Source organism: Lissotriton vulgaris, chromosome 4_1 (genome assembly GCF_964263255.1).
Source record: "Lissotriton vulgaris chromosome 4_1, aLisVul1.2, whole genome shotgun sequence".
Classification (NCBI taxonomy): domain Eukaryota; kingdom Metazoa; phylum Chordata; class Amphibia; order Caudata; family Salamandridae; genus Lissotriton; species Lissotriton vulgaris.
In genome coordinates, this window is record NC_141691.1 from 822,042,966 (window position 1) to 822,057,983 (window position 15,018).

Genomic DNA, 15,018 nt, shown 5'->3' on the forward strand with positions numbered 1-15,018 from the left:
CCACCCAGAAGCTCCATTCTTATAGTGCCATTTTATGAAAGCACTGGCCCTGTCAACATAAAGAAAATGCAGGAACTGGTCAGAGGGAGAAAGTACAATCTTCCTGAGGCAGGGAACAATAAGAATGCTGAACTGTGAACATAAAAAATCATTATTCACATTACCAGTGGGTTGCTATAATACTCAGCAGTTCTTCCTAAATGTAGCAATATTAGAACTGATAAAAAGCACAAACATCATTCAGTGGTGCAAGGGGTAACCATGGCCCCTATTCTACTTCTCACACCCTTATGGTTATCTCTTCTCTCAGAGTAGTGCCAGCCTAATAACGTGGAAAAATGCATTGACTGACTTGATGTTTCCTTGCCACAGTGTTTGATGAATGAATGAAAGTAGTATGGACGCAAGTTCTGCCACTGCTGGTAGGATTTGAACCACTTTCGAGTTCTGAGAGTTCCAACTGTCGTTCTTAGCGTGCCTGTCTCCTAGAGTTTTTTCACCTCTCCTTAAATATTAGAAGGTTAAAACCCCTGCACTGCAGCCTCTGTGGTTTAAATCAAGAAAGACTACGGGGTTAAAGGGGTTAAACGGAGAAGAGAGGTATGACAAAGACTGAGGGGCATATTATCAAGGGGGTTTATCCCCGCTTTTTTGGCTTTAAAAGCCAAGAAAGCGGAGATAAAATTATCTCCCTTTTTCCTAGCTGTCGCTAACACCAGTTAGCGACAGCTAGTTGGAGATAGCGACCATCTTGGCCCCACTTTGCATGTCAGTGATATTTATCACTAATGACATGCAAAGTGGGCGTGCCAAGATGTTAGCGACTGGAAACAGTCGCTAACATCGCTATCTCCTATTACCAACTTTTGGAGATATTCGCGCTAAGCGTGAATATCTCCAAAAGCTAACACCTGCCCTGAGCAGTTCTTAGCCATGTTATCTAATGGGAGGTGGATAACATGGCTAAGAGCATTAGCTCGGTAATGCATGAATATCGCTGACTTTTCAGTGATATTCATGCATTGCGGCCGATTTTTATCGCATTTGCGATAAACCTTGGTAATACCAAGGTTTATCTGCGATAAAAATCGCTGCAGCTCTGCGGTAATTTTTTGTCTCTCACCAAGAAATAGCGATAATTATCGCTATTTCTTGGTAATATGTCCCCTGAGTGTCCTTGAAAGTGTGAATTGATGCACCAATGAGGGGGAGAAGGTATGTATGTCTTGTGATATTGACGAGAATGCATGCATATGTGATAGTGAGGGGTATTTGTGTGTAAGGCACATATATTTGTGTGAGTGGCAGTGCTTGAAATAGGCTGAGCGTGTGTCACTGATTGGAGAGGAATGTGAATGCACCTTTATGGAGGCGGTGTCTGCATATGTCAGTATTTATTTGTTCGCGTTTGTGTGTTGAGAACACACGATAGAGAGGGGTGTGCTCATTTGGCAGTACCCATGGAATTGTCATGTGTTGAAAAGCAAGGGGACATTGAGAAGCTGAAGAACATGCACTTGACAGCAAGAGTAGTTTGTGAAGCAGTGTCTGTGAAAGAGTATATAAGGTGTGAGTGTATGTGTCAATGAGGGTGAGATGTATGCATGTGACAGGGTGGAGTCAGATATGTGTGTAGGACATTAAGCTGCACGTGTGTAGTAACAAGCAGGGTGGTGGTGTGTTCACAGAGCAATGAGGGAAAGAGGGGTGTGTGGTTTGAGGGAGAGCTGTGTGACTAAGGACCATGAGAACACAAAGATGAATGAACTGGGAAGTTGAAATACAAAGGTACAGGAATGTAGGCCATGAGAGCACAATGATGGAAGGGCCCAACCCGCTGTTGATTTAACCATGCTGCACAGTATTTCCTATACAATATCCCCAAGGTACCTCCTCAGTGCACATAACGAGAAATAATGCACAAAAACATTTTTTGAAAAAGATCTTTTACGTTGTAATACCACTTATAAACAGTTTCACATGTACAATATTTACAAGGTACCATAAAGTAATGGGCCCACAGCGCAATACTTGGATGAAAAAAACATTTGCACTATTTTTTTACATTTTTGGCATTAACTGTAGAATGAGATTGAATGTGTCTAGTCAAAGCCCAAATCATTTTAGCAGTTCCTGATTTTAAAGATGTTCCTTTTTCTGAAGCCAAAACAGATTATTTCTCCATTATAACCTATGGTCACTGAAGGGAGCTTAAATTGACTATCAGCGATTAAAATGTCAATTCAACAAAATGCTACTGGTACCTCTGGGATGCCAATCCAACAGATTTGTCTGTTTATCTGCTAGTTAAATTGGGCACCTTGTACCAGGCCACACGACCCTTATGATGTATAAGTCCAAAGATAACCTTTAGAAAGTTAACCTAGTTGTAGCTGTGGAGAGCAGCCTTCAGGCTTACTCTTGAAGGGATATAAAGCAGCTTGTTTTATCAGAATATCACATCCTGAATGACTAAATGAAAGGAGAACCACACAGTAGTTATATAAAACGATGTATTTATTAATATAACTATCTCTATTATTTCTACACAAGATTAGAACATAAAGCACACAATTCTGTATCGGTGGAGTGGGTAGACCTTGAGGGGTGGGGAAAAACATGGCGGCAGCTAGCTAGCTGGCCGCGGTGCTCTGGACTGAGCTCCCGGTAGGATTGTTCCCCGCCGTGCAAATGAGCAAGTAGATAAAGAACCGACCCTCTAAATATAGCGGCCTTCTGGGGGCACTTGTTTTGTGTAGAACTTGCCTGAGATTTTCAATTTCTTCCGGTAGCAATTGGATTATCGGCAGGGAGATGAGGTATTCTACCCTCAGCGATGTACATTCTCGCGAAGTCCTCTTTCTCCTTCCATGGATTTCGAATGAGGGCGGAGGACGACGACTGGAGCTTGAAGGTATCGGGGGATCCAAAACGGGGCTCTGCGGTCTCTGTGGGCTGTTTCCTTATGACTGTGTAGTCCAGAGCTCTTTGATCAGCTGTGAGAGTTTCTGCACTGTTGCAAAGTTTCCCAACCCGCGCTGGGAGCTGCTGCCCGCCCCCCTGCCCCCGGAGTGTGGGGTCTATTCTGAGCCTGGATTGAGTGTTTGCTCAGCCGCGCTGGAGCTGAGGAGAGGCAGAAAGTTGAGAATCTTGGTCCCCCCTTTTCAGGGCTCAGTAAATGCGGAGAACTTTCAGTGCACAAAAAAAGTCCCCTGCTGTAAGGAAGAAGTACAAGGTCAGTTACAGCGTTCTGGGTTGACTGCTACAGTGGAGGGGTCCGCGGTTTCTGAAATTGGTAAGGGGGACTTAGCATGCCTTACGTTTGTGGGGGGTGTGATTCAAACGGAAATTAATCATATTCCTTCTGATTGCACTCCTTCTACTGAGGTTATCTCACAGAGCTCCCTTACTATAAATACTCCCAATACCGTTAATTTCCCTAATACGTCCAGAGGGGGTGCCAAACGCGGCCAAGGGCGAAAAAAGTAAGCAGGAATTAACAAAGCGGGTGTCTCTGGGGGGGCCGGGGGGGTCAGAGAAGGTGTCAAGCCTGTTCCTAATACACCAGTTAAGACAAAATCTTCATCTCACTTGAGCACAGAAGTCAAGTCTAAACTTACTAGCTCGAGGGGCAAATATAAGGCTAAAGATCCCAAAACTGTGCTCTCCATAGGGTCAAGGATTACCCCCTCACTTCGCTCCTACTTCAAGGTCGTACCTCAGATATTGCATCTTTCAGACGAAACTGATATGGCGTCCATTTCAGAGGCTCATTCCTCCCTTCTTAGTCAACCTTTGGAGCTAGTAGCTACACCATCGCTGGAGGAGAGTGATGCAGCTGAGAAGAGGTCCCTTCTTTGTCAAAGTCCTGAACACTAACAGCCTGATTCATGATCGGGCCGTTTTGCGAGGCTCAAATAGCGAATCATAAGGAATCGCTATTTGAGACTCGCAAAACGGTAATCATGTAGGAATCGCAATATTAATAGCGATTCCCACTGATTCCTTATTTGCGATTAGCTAATTGCTAATCGCAAATAAGGAATAACTCCCCATGCATTCCTATGGGCCAAAAGGCCCATAGGAATGCATGGGGAGTATTCCTTATTTGCGATTAGCAATTTGCTACTCGCAAATAAGATAGCGATTTAAAGGGTGCCAGGGGTGTCCAAAGGACACCCTGTAGCACCCCTTAAATGCAAATTGAAACAGGTGTTGCGCACACACATGTCCAAAGGACATGTGTGCGTGCAACATGCAACTTAGAAAAATGCTTTTAAAAGCATTTTTCTAAGTTTTTGCTATTTACCGAGAGGTCTGACCTCTCGGTAAATAGCGGCCCAAAATTGCATTTTCGCAATTTTCAAATGCTTCATGAATTGCATTTAAGGAATCTCAAATAGAGATTCCTTAAATGTAATTCCTCGCAATTTAGCGATTTAGCAATTACCGATTTTTGCATTTGGGATGCTGAATCCCAAATGCAAAAATCGCACTCGCAAAGGGCCGGATTCTCAGAATCCGGCCCTTTGCGAGCCGCTTTAGCCTTCATGAATAAGGCTGTAAGTACCTACTGGGCCCCCTGGAGACTCTCATGGCTTCCAGGGTATTGGGAGAGAACCACAGCCCTCGCAACCTTCATCTCAATCTTCATCTATGACAACGCAGAGCTTACCCCTGGCCCTAACTACAGAGTTGGCTGAAGAGGCCGATGAGATAAACTTTCTTGAATCAGGAGGGGCATCTGGAGGGGCAGACATAGAAATCTTTTTTGCTCCTGCTTTAGTCGATTCAGAATCACTACTGACTTCTCCTGCTTCCCCGATGACGGCCGCATCTTTTTTGGGAATGTTCACTGCCCTTACCTTGGAGATAAGGAAAGGTTTCGCTGAATCTTCTGCTAATCAAGTAGAGTTTAGAAACTACTGTGAAACATTGGATAATAAAATTGATGGGCTCACTATAGGAACTGGTGTGCTTGAAGAGACAGTAGGATCACATTCAATCTATTTGGATCAAGCAAAAGTTGACATACAGAAACTCACAAAAGAAGACTTGGCTCTTAGCGAGAGGATGAAAACTCTTGAAAATAATGCAAGACGGGGGAACATCCGTATCCTTAATGTACCTGAAGGATCGGAGGGGACAGATATCAAGCAGTACATCGTTGCTCTACTTAAAGAATCACGTTTAGAACATTCTTTTGAGGAACTGTCGGCTGACATTGAAAGAATTCATAGGGATCCCTTTAGACAAAACCCCCAGAGATCCAAACCTCGCAAAATTTTAGTCAATTTTCATACTTATGTTTTGAAAGAGCTGATTCTTAATATGGCTTTGAAACAGAAGACTTTGGCTGGGAAGGGGTTCACTTTTCTTATAAGATCAGACCTTTCTAGAGTTACACTCGAAAAACATTGGGAATTTGGGAGGCGCCTTGATGCCTTTAGGAGGTTAGGTGCAACCGCTCAGCTCATGTTCCCGGCAGCTCTTAAAGTTATGCATAATAACAACATGTTTAACATCAGGTCTGTACAAGCAGCCGATGAACTATTAATGGAGTTGGGCAAGGGGGTACTTAAGGTATAAATTTATGTTTCTACAATCTACCTTACTTCCTTAAGGATACCTTCTCCCTATCATTCATCTTCTAAATTTTGATGCAGGTTCCTCACTTGCCTATTTGGCAAATATGCTGTGTAAGATATGCTCACAGCTTCATTTGTTCTCTTTTCTTTGCCCTTCTTGCTCTTTATATCTTCGTTTGAATATATAGCTGGAGATTTTTCTTGCCGGGAGTTCATGGAGGGGCACTATCTACTGGACACTGTTCCGGTTAGGGAAACCTTACTGTGATTGTGCCGGTCCTTGCTGCCAGTCGCTTTGCGCACAGAGAGGAACTTTGGAGACCTTTGCCCTCTGCTGCTCGCCCTCCCGCCTCCCGCAGCCGACTCATTTGCCATCCTCGAGTCAGGTTGCCGAGTGGAGCGCGGTGTGAGGGGGGACACTGAACCACAATCCCCAGCATCCCGAGCGGCGCACGCCGCGTCATCAGGCGCCAGGAGGCGCTGAAATAGCGCGTTACCCCGGTCGAGAGGGGGAAACCTTACTGTGATTGTGCCGGTCCTTGCTGCCAGTCGCTTTGCGCACAGAGAGGAACTTTGGAGACCTTTGCCCTCTGCTGCTCGCCCCCCCGCCTCCCGCAGCCGACTCATTTGTCATCCTCGAGTCAGGTTGCCGAGTGGAGCGCGGTGTGAGGGGGGACACTGAACCACAATCCCCAGCATCCCGAGCGGCGCACGCCGCGTCATCAGGCGCCAGGAGGCGCTGAAATAGCGCGTTACCCCGGTCAAGAGGGGGAAACCTTACTGTGATTGTGCCGGTCCTTGCTGCCAGTCGCTTTGCGCACAGAGAGGAACTTTGGAGACCTTTGCCCTCTGCTGCTGGCCCTCCCGCCTCCCGCAGCCGACTCATTTGCCATCCTCGAGTCAGGTTGCCGAGTGGAGCGCGGTGTGAGGGGGGACACTGAACCACAATCCCCAGCATCCCGAGCGGCGCACGCCGCGTCATCAGGCGCCAGGAGGCGCTGAAATAGCGCGTTACCCCGGTCGAGAGGGGGAAACCTTACTGTGATTGTGCCGGTCCTTGCTGCCAGTCGCTTTGCGCACAGAGAGGAACTTTGGAGACCTTTGCCCTCTGCTGCTCGCCCTCCCGCCTCCCGCAGCCGACTCATTTGCCATCCTCGAGTCAGGTTGCCGAGTGGAGCGCGGTGTGAGGGGGGACACTGAACCACAATCCCCAGCATCCCGAGCGGCGCACGCCGCGTCATCAGGCGCCAGGAGGCGCTGAAATAGCGCGTTACCCCCGTCTCGCGGGACGCCCGGACGAAGCCCGGACAAAGGGCGGGCCATCTGAGGCCGTCCGAGGTTGGCCAAGGTTGGGTTGGGCCTGGTCTCTTGGTTTGTTGTGTTGCAAACGTAGCTTCTGTTCATTTCACACTCCGGCTATTCTTATTTTATGTTTTCAATTGTGGCTGTGTGCAAAGATAAATATGCCTCCGAAAAAGTTAGTTACTCCCAGTAACTCAATTGAGAACTATCTTGTACAAGTTGTAGAAAGAATCAATAGTGATAGGAGAACATCCTTGGGAATAGACTCATCCACCCAATCTCCCCTTATTGATACTGAGTCAGATGATCCCTTTGGGCTTCAGATTAATAGTAGCTCAAATGGTGCAATACTCGATTCTCTTCCTGATACTATTATCATTCAGCCTAGTGGTACTGTCGCTGGATCTGAAGACCTTAGCGTTAATGAAGCTTTGATAGAGATATCCACTAGTAACGAGCCCTCTATCTCCCCTCCAGCTCCCATCTTAGTCCCGGGGAAACGGGAGTGTCTAAGGTCAGCCAAGAACAAAGTAGCAAACCTCCCGAGGAAACATTCAGAGGAAGAGGAGCCTGATCTGACTAACGAGGCTTATGTTACACTTTCAAATGCCCAATTTAATAAACTATTGGCTCTGATGGATACCAAAATTAAAGGTGTGGTTAAACCTCTGGTCAGCAAAATAGATAAGTTAACCTCTGAGGTCAACCGACTAGAAGGTCTACTAGAAAAAACCTTGGGTGAGATAGGTAAACTCCCGGAAAATGTCTCCGCCAAGATTGAGGCTACTCTGAGCAAATCAGTCATTGTAGCTAACAGTGGATTTATCCCTACCCCTGTATCAAACCCTCAAATGGCACCTAAGAGTATTTTCCCTGGTGATGCTCCTAATGCCTCGATCCCAGTTCCTGTTGCTGTTGACCCAATCACTGAAAAAGGGACTTTTGAGCTTGTAGTTGAAGCTTCCCCATTGGTACTTGTTCTTGCTAATGTTCCTCCCTTGGCCCAAGGTGAGCGCGAAACAACATCTTCTTTAATAAATAAATCCCTATCATGGTTGACCAACAACATGGTAATTTCTCCATGGGGAAAGCAGCAACTCTCTGAAGAGCTCGTTAATGCGAGAAGGGTTCAGTGGATTGGGGACAGGGTGAAAAAGTTTAAGGGGGAGTGTGTTGTCCTATACTTTTCTGACCCAGGGGTTTTGCCTAACATCTTACCCAACATCTTACCACCACAACGGAGATCAACCTCAATTGTTCCATTGACTCTGGACTTCTTCTATCCAAGAAAGGGAAGTGGTCCAAATTCAAGTATCTTGAGAACTAAATGGAACATTGTGACTTAGAGGGGGAGGAAGGATGTTGCTTCAGTGGACTGGGGCTTGGGTTTGGAAAATCATTTCTCTGCATTATCTAACTTGAATGCTTGTGACTGACAACCACCTATTTGTAACTCTATGCCTTTGTTTCTCTGTGACGAAAGAATTATTGGTGCGGTCAGCAATTCAACTATAGATTGTACTCAGGGGTATCCCTTTGATGATTCAGCAGACCCATCCAATGAAAATATTATTACTCAGGACACTGGGGGTAGGATGACACATGAGACTATTACAAACCCTTGTCCTCTTATGATATCTAACTCAGGGAATCTTTTGTCTTGGAATGTGGCTGGACTATGTTCCAAGATGGATTGTGCTGACTGGTTTGGATTTATTAATAAGTACGACCTTTGCATCTTTCAAGAGACCTGGGCGTGTGACCCTATATTTGCTTTGGGGTATATACATTTTCATGTTCCTGCTACTAAGGGCCCTAAAGGGCGGCCGATGGGGGGTCTTAATATATGGATCAGGCAGTCTTTAAAAACTGTTGTAAAATGTGTGGAGCTTGACCAAAAAGATATTCAGCTCATCAGATTGACTAGTGATCTACTCATCTCCATAGATATTTACAATATCTATGTTAGAGGTGGAAGAAAAGGTAAATCAGAGGTCCTTTTGAGTCTTTTTAATCTTCTTGAGACACATTCTGCAGGGAAAAACATTCTAATTGCAGGCGACTTAAATCGCACTTTTGAACCTCTCATCACTGGTGACTCTCCTCTCGGAGCAGAGGAAGATAAGCTTTGGGACATCCCCACATTAGATACTCCACCGGTAACTCGCTGGACGGCTGACATACTAGGCTTAAATGCAATGTGTCTGGAGCATGGGCTACGAGCCCTGAACGGTCGAACTAAATCAGATCGGGTCCCTGCCATGACCTTTAATAACGGGCGAAATAAAAGCCGCATTGACTATGTCATCTGTAGCATATCTATATGGTCATCTCTCAGTGACATGGTAGTAACAGCTAGGCCAGAAAGCGACCACGACCCTCTATGTGTCTCACATAATTGGTGGACATCTAATGAAATTGCACCAACCCCTTGTGACCAACTTGTGCTCCCGACGATTATTCCATCTAATAATATGCGTAGGTTAAGGTGGTCAGGTGTCAAGACAGATCAGCAGGTCCTCGATAAAATAGGAGCAGCGACAGATAAGGCCATTACGGCACTGGAGAGTGTAGCTGGGTCTTCACAGGGACATGAAGATATCACTAAAGCACACACGACTCTTTTTAACGAAGTTAAAAGTTTCTTCTTAAAACCTGTATATAACAAGAGGGTCTGCCCACACAAAACAGCAAAGTGGTATAATCAAGATTGTAGGGCGGCAAGATTCAATCTAGGAGCTGCGATCAAAAGTAACAACTTGGGTGAGATCCGATCTGCCAGGAAGCACTATAAAAACTGCATTGCTAGGGCAAAAAGAGAATGGGACGAAGACCACTGGCAGAAGCTGAAATGTGCAAGCGATCGCAAACACTCTTTTTCAATTTTTCAGCGAGCAGTACTCTTCCAGGGACCAGTTTGTTAACAGCTCCAGCCCAACTTACCTGTTCGCAGATGATGACATCTTTGTGCAGAGTGTACTGTCTGCCCTGAAATCTGTTCACAGTGGCCGAGCCCCGGGTATTGACGGAGTCCCTGCGGATGTCTTTTTAAATGACACCGATAGGTGGAGTAAATACATCTGCCTTTTACTAAATCATATTGCTAGGGGCGCTGAAATCCCGGTATCCCGGCGGGGTGCTGGTATTATCCCAGTATATAAAAAGGGAGACCGTGCCCAACCTTGCAATTACCGCCCAATCAGCTTAATTGACACGGTTCAAAAGGTTGTAGGGTGTGTAATCATTAACAACTTGCTTGATTGGGCAGAGGAGCAGAATGTTTTATCTCCTTTTCAGGCTGGGTTTCGCAGAGCAACCAGCACTGTGGACCAGGTCTTCCGTTTTCAATTGATACAGTGGAGGACCGTAGTTCTGGGTGGATGCAGTCTTTACGCAGCATTTGTTGACCTACGGGCTGCATTCGACCTGGTGCCGAGGGCAAAATTGTGGGAGGTGCTGGCAGCTCTGGGGGTCCCAATGACCATTCTGACCTTGATCATGAGACTCCACGAGGGCACTTATGCTAAAATTCAATGGGGTGGCTACGGTAACGACACTATCGATTTTCCTGTTGAGCGTGGGGTTCGACAGGGCTGTTCAATGGCACCAACACTGTTTACACTTTTTATTAATGGAATTGTTTCCCGCATGCAATCCAAGCCTGTGGATGCTCCCTCCCTTGCAGGTGTAAAAGTTCCTATTTTAATGTTCGCAGACGACACCTTAATTTTATCGAAATCCCCTAGCGGTCTGCAAAAGGCACTGGTAATTTTTGACAAGTTTTGTAGTGACCACGGCTTGGAGGTAAACGCAGCTAAAACAAAACTCATGGTTTTTAATCCTTGTAGTAATTTTAAATCTAAAATATCCATGAGTGGGCGTTTCCTCGAAGTAGTAAATTCTTTTACTTACCTGGGGATTCACATTTCTAATGATAATAGATGGAACCAACATTTAAACATTGCAGTACTAAGACACAAACAATTGGCTGGTACCATCATTAAGGAGCATAGTAAATCTTTGACCAAACCAATCAAACCTCCTTTGATCATATATGAGGCAAAGGCAATAGGGTCAGCATTGTATGGGGCAGAGATGTGGGGGCAAGAAAACCTCCAGGAGTTGCAGACATCAGAGAATAACTTCCTTCGGAAACTAACAGGACCCCACAGAGCAGCCCCCTTTTGCCTCTCAGATATGACCTTGGCAGGAAAGAAATCTCGGCAATGTGCAAACTTCGTCCGATATTATATTGGCGTAGAATCTGGACCACCCCTGAGTTGTCACATTATGCAGCAGGGTTTGCTGATGTCATCAAAGCAGACCGATTTCATAAAATCAGATGGTTCAGATCATTAAAATTAGCATTATGTGAACTAGGGTTAAACGAACTGTGGTCCGATCCAACCGGGTCATCCTTTCCATCCAAGTTATTTATAAAAAATCTTTTCTGGGAACAGGTTGAAAACAGGAGTCTCCTTAGCAATAACAATGGGTCTATGACGACTGCTTTCCTTGAAGCTAAGCTGTTTCCCATGTATGAAATGTATTGGGATTTCATAACGAAACCCATGGACAGGAAACTGTTTTTCCAAATGAGGGCTGGCTCTCTACCTCTACGTAACTTAACATCAAAATGGAGAGATGGAGGTCCAGCTATTTGCCCAGTTTGTGGGGAAGGAAAGGAAAGGAAGCGTTGGGTCACTTTTTGTTCTCCTGTTATGCATATTCTGCTCCCAGACGTGTTTGGTTGGCTCCCATGTGTAGAAACCTGGGTACTAAAAGTAGTATGGTAGCTCTACGCATTGTAAAATCTACCTCCTTAATCTGGATTATAATAGCGACTGCAAAGTATCTGGGGTGGGCGTGGGTAATTAGGCAGAGATTGCTAGTAGGGTAACTACTCTCTGCTTAGTTGAACAGAGACTGCTAGATTATCTATTCTCTGTTCTCATGCGAGGTGTCTTATCTGATGAATAATTTTAAAAGTTACATTGATTTTTAATAGTGATACTGGATTGCTTTTTTATCATATGAACTTTGCACCTTGGATTGTATAAAATAGGATAAAATGTAATTCTAATTGTCTTTTTAATGTGTAATGTGCTTAAGTCATATTCGATCTTGTAATTTAATTGTATTTTTATTATGTGTTTGTTTGTCTGCTTTTATGAGTAATACTCGAATAAAGCACTTTTGAATTGAATTGAATTGAAATTGTAAGGGTTTTTCACAGGGGGTGGGGTAGATACTCTGGGGGGGTAGGTGGAGGGAGGTGGCAAAAATATAAAAAAAGTTCTCAATAACCTAAATAGTCATATAAGGAATGGTAACAGTCATATTTTGAGTAAAGAAGTTATGGACGATAACGTACAACTGCAGCTTTTGTTACAGTATTTTAGGTCTTCTTGGATGAGGGATGAGTAGCGTGAGGTTTATCTCCTGGAATGTCAACGGCCTCCGCACCAAGCCCAAGCTAATAGAATCTTGCAATACCTGAGGGACTTGGATGTGCAGGTTGTGGTGTTGCAGGAGACCCATTTGATTCACAGTGAAATGCTCGCCCTCATCAAGAAGAATCTGTGGATTGACTTTGCGGTTTCTACCACTCAAACATCGCATACCAGGGGTGTATCGACTATCTTTAAAAAAGGTGCTAAAGCTAGGTTGGTCTCACAAGCTGTGGATCCTTCTGATAGATGGGCCAGTGCGTCAATCATTATAGCAGGGTTTCAAGTTACAGTTGTGGGCTATTACGGCCCGAACCAGGATGACCCTTCCTGTCTGGAATCCGTTTTCTCGCAGCTACTTTCCTTCTCAGGCCCCACAATACTGGCCGGCGATTTTAACATTGTGCTGGACCCTATCTTGGACAAATCTCCTAATAGTTGTTCCCTTGTTTTGTCTAAAACTAGATCCTGCCTACTGGATGCCATGGGGCAATATGGGTACGTGGATGTGTGGCGACAGTGGTCGGGGCAGCAACAAGGGGTCTCTTTTCGTAATTTCAAATACCATCATAAGTCAAGGATTGACTTTATTTTAATCAGTCAAAGACTGGTAGATTCCGTTAAATCCATAGACTACCTCCCGTCTCACCTTTCAGACCACTCTGCGGTTGAGATGGAACTGGGCCTCCGTATTAAGAAACCCCCTACTACGTGGTCCTTTCATCGCTCTCTCCTTTCCAATGTTGAGGATATCCTATATTTAAAGTCGGAGACCCATAATTTTTTTATATCTAACAACGGCACTGACACAAATAGAACTATTTGGGACTCATTTAAAGCTACCTTGAGGGGGCTCATTACAGGTAAAATTGCCTATCGTAGGAAGCAATACAAGGAGAAGATCTCTTCTAATGAAGCAGAAATGGCTCGTATTCAACAGGACATTGACACTAATTGTACAGCTTCAGGGTCCACCTTAGATCCTCTTCAGGATCAATTGTTGATCTTAAAAGGTAGCCTGGCTCCGGTTCTAAATCTGAGAGTCCAACAAAGATGGGAGGCCAGCAAGTTAACGCACTTCGAATATAGCGAGGGTTCTGGGAAATTACTAGCATGGAAGTCCAAAATAGATCAGGTCCGTAACATTATAGCAGCTATAAAAGTAGGAAATAACAACTTTACATCGGATGAGGAAATCAGGAGGGCTTTTAGGGAATTCTTCCAAAATATATATCAAGAAGATAAGGTTATTACACCCGAGTCTATTGCAGGCTGGCTGAGTAATATTGCTCTACCCTCTTTTTCCTTTGAGCAGTCTCAATATCTGGACAGCACTATTACAGAGGAAGAGGTGAGATCAGCCATCAGGAAGGGTAAGAGGGGGAAGGCGTCCGGACCGGATGGGCTGCCAGCTGAGTTATATAAAGTCTTGGAGTTAGAAATTGTTCCCTTCCTCTCTATCCTTACCAATCAAATCCTTCTAGAAGGACTGCCACCTCTGGTATCGTGGGATAATTCCTCTATTACCCTCATTTTAAAACCTGGTAAACCTAAGGAGGCCTGTGGATCGTATAGGCCGGTCTCAATACTAAATGTGGATTACAAAATCTTCACCACAGTTCTATCAACTAGATTGGCCTGAATTGCCCCCTTGGTCCTTCATTCTGATCAGAAGGGTTTCCTGAAAGGGAGACAACTTTATGAACTCACTTATGACTTCATTGGCGCAATGGATATGGCAATAACCAACAATCTCCCGTTGGCCGCCCTCACGCTGGATGCAACCAAGGCCTTCGACAGAGTCAACTGGGTGTACCTGTCGGAGGCCTTGGCCAAATTCGGCGTGGGCGAGGGGTTCTGTAGGGCGATAAGCCTGCTGTATAATAATCCATCTACGTGCCTCCTTGTTAATGGAGACCTGTCGAACCCCTTTTCCATCTCTAGGGGGACCCGGCAGGGATGCCCGCTTTCCCCCCTGCTTTTTGATTTTTACATTGAGCCCTTTGCGCAACATCAAAGGGAGGAGGCGACCATCAAGCCTTTTTCGTATCAAGGTTGGATTAGAAAGGTATCATTATATGCCAATGATGTGCTTATTTTGACATCAGAGGTTACCACTGCACTCCCGGCTATCTTGAGATTGGCTCATACATTCGGACAAGTGTCGGGTTATGAGATCAATGCAGCCAAGACTGAAATGCTGATATGGAATGATGAGGATTCTGTAACAGAATTTCAAGCAGGCACGTCAATGCGATATTTAGGATTGACGATTGTGAAGGAAATTAATAAACTTATCCAAGTCAACTTATCAGCAGTCGTCAAAGAATGCCGTATACTTCTCCAATCATGGTCGCACCTGCCCCTCTCATTATTAGGTAGGGCTAACCTCATTAAAATGTCGATCCTCCCCAAAATTTCTTTTGTATTTAATACCATTCCTTTATATTTTGATCAAACTATATTAGCCAAGTTTCAGTCCAATATTTCCTCTTTTATCTGGAATAACCATCTTCCACGAATTGCATGGAAAAAACTAAGACGGCGAAGGGACAAAGGTGGCCTGGCGGCTCCAGACCTAAAGATCTATGCATGGGCCTTCCAATTATCCCATTCCCGAATGTTGCTGAAAGTGCCCACTGGGGTAGGCTTAATGTTTGCAGCTATGTTGGATCGGG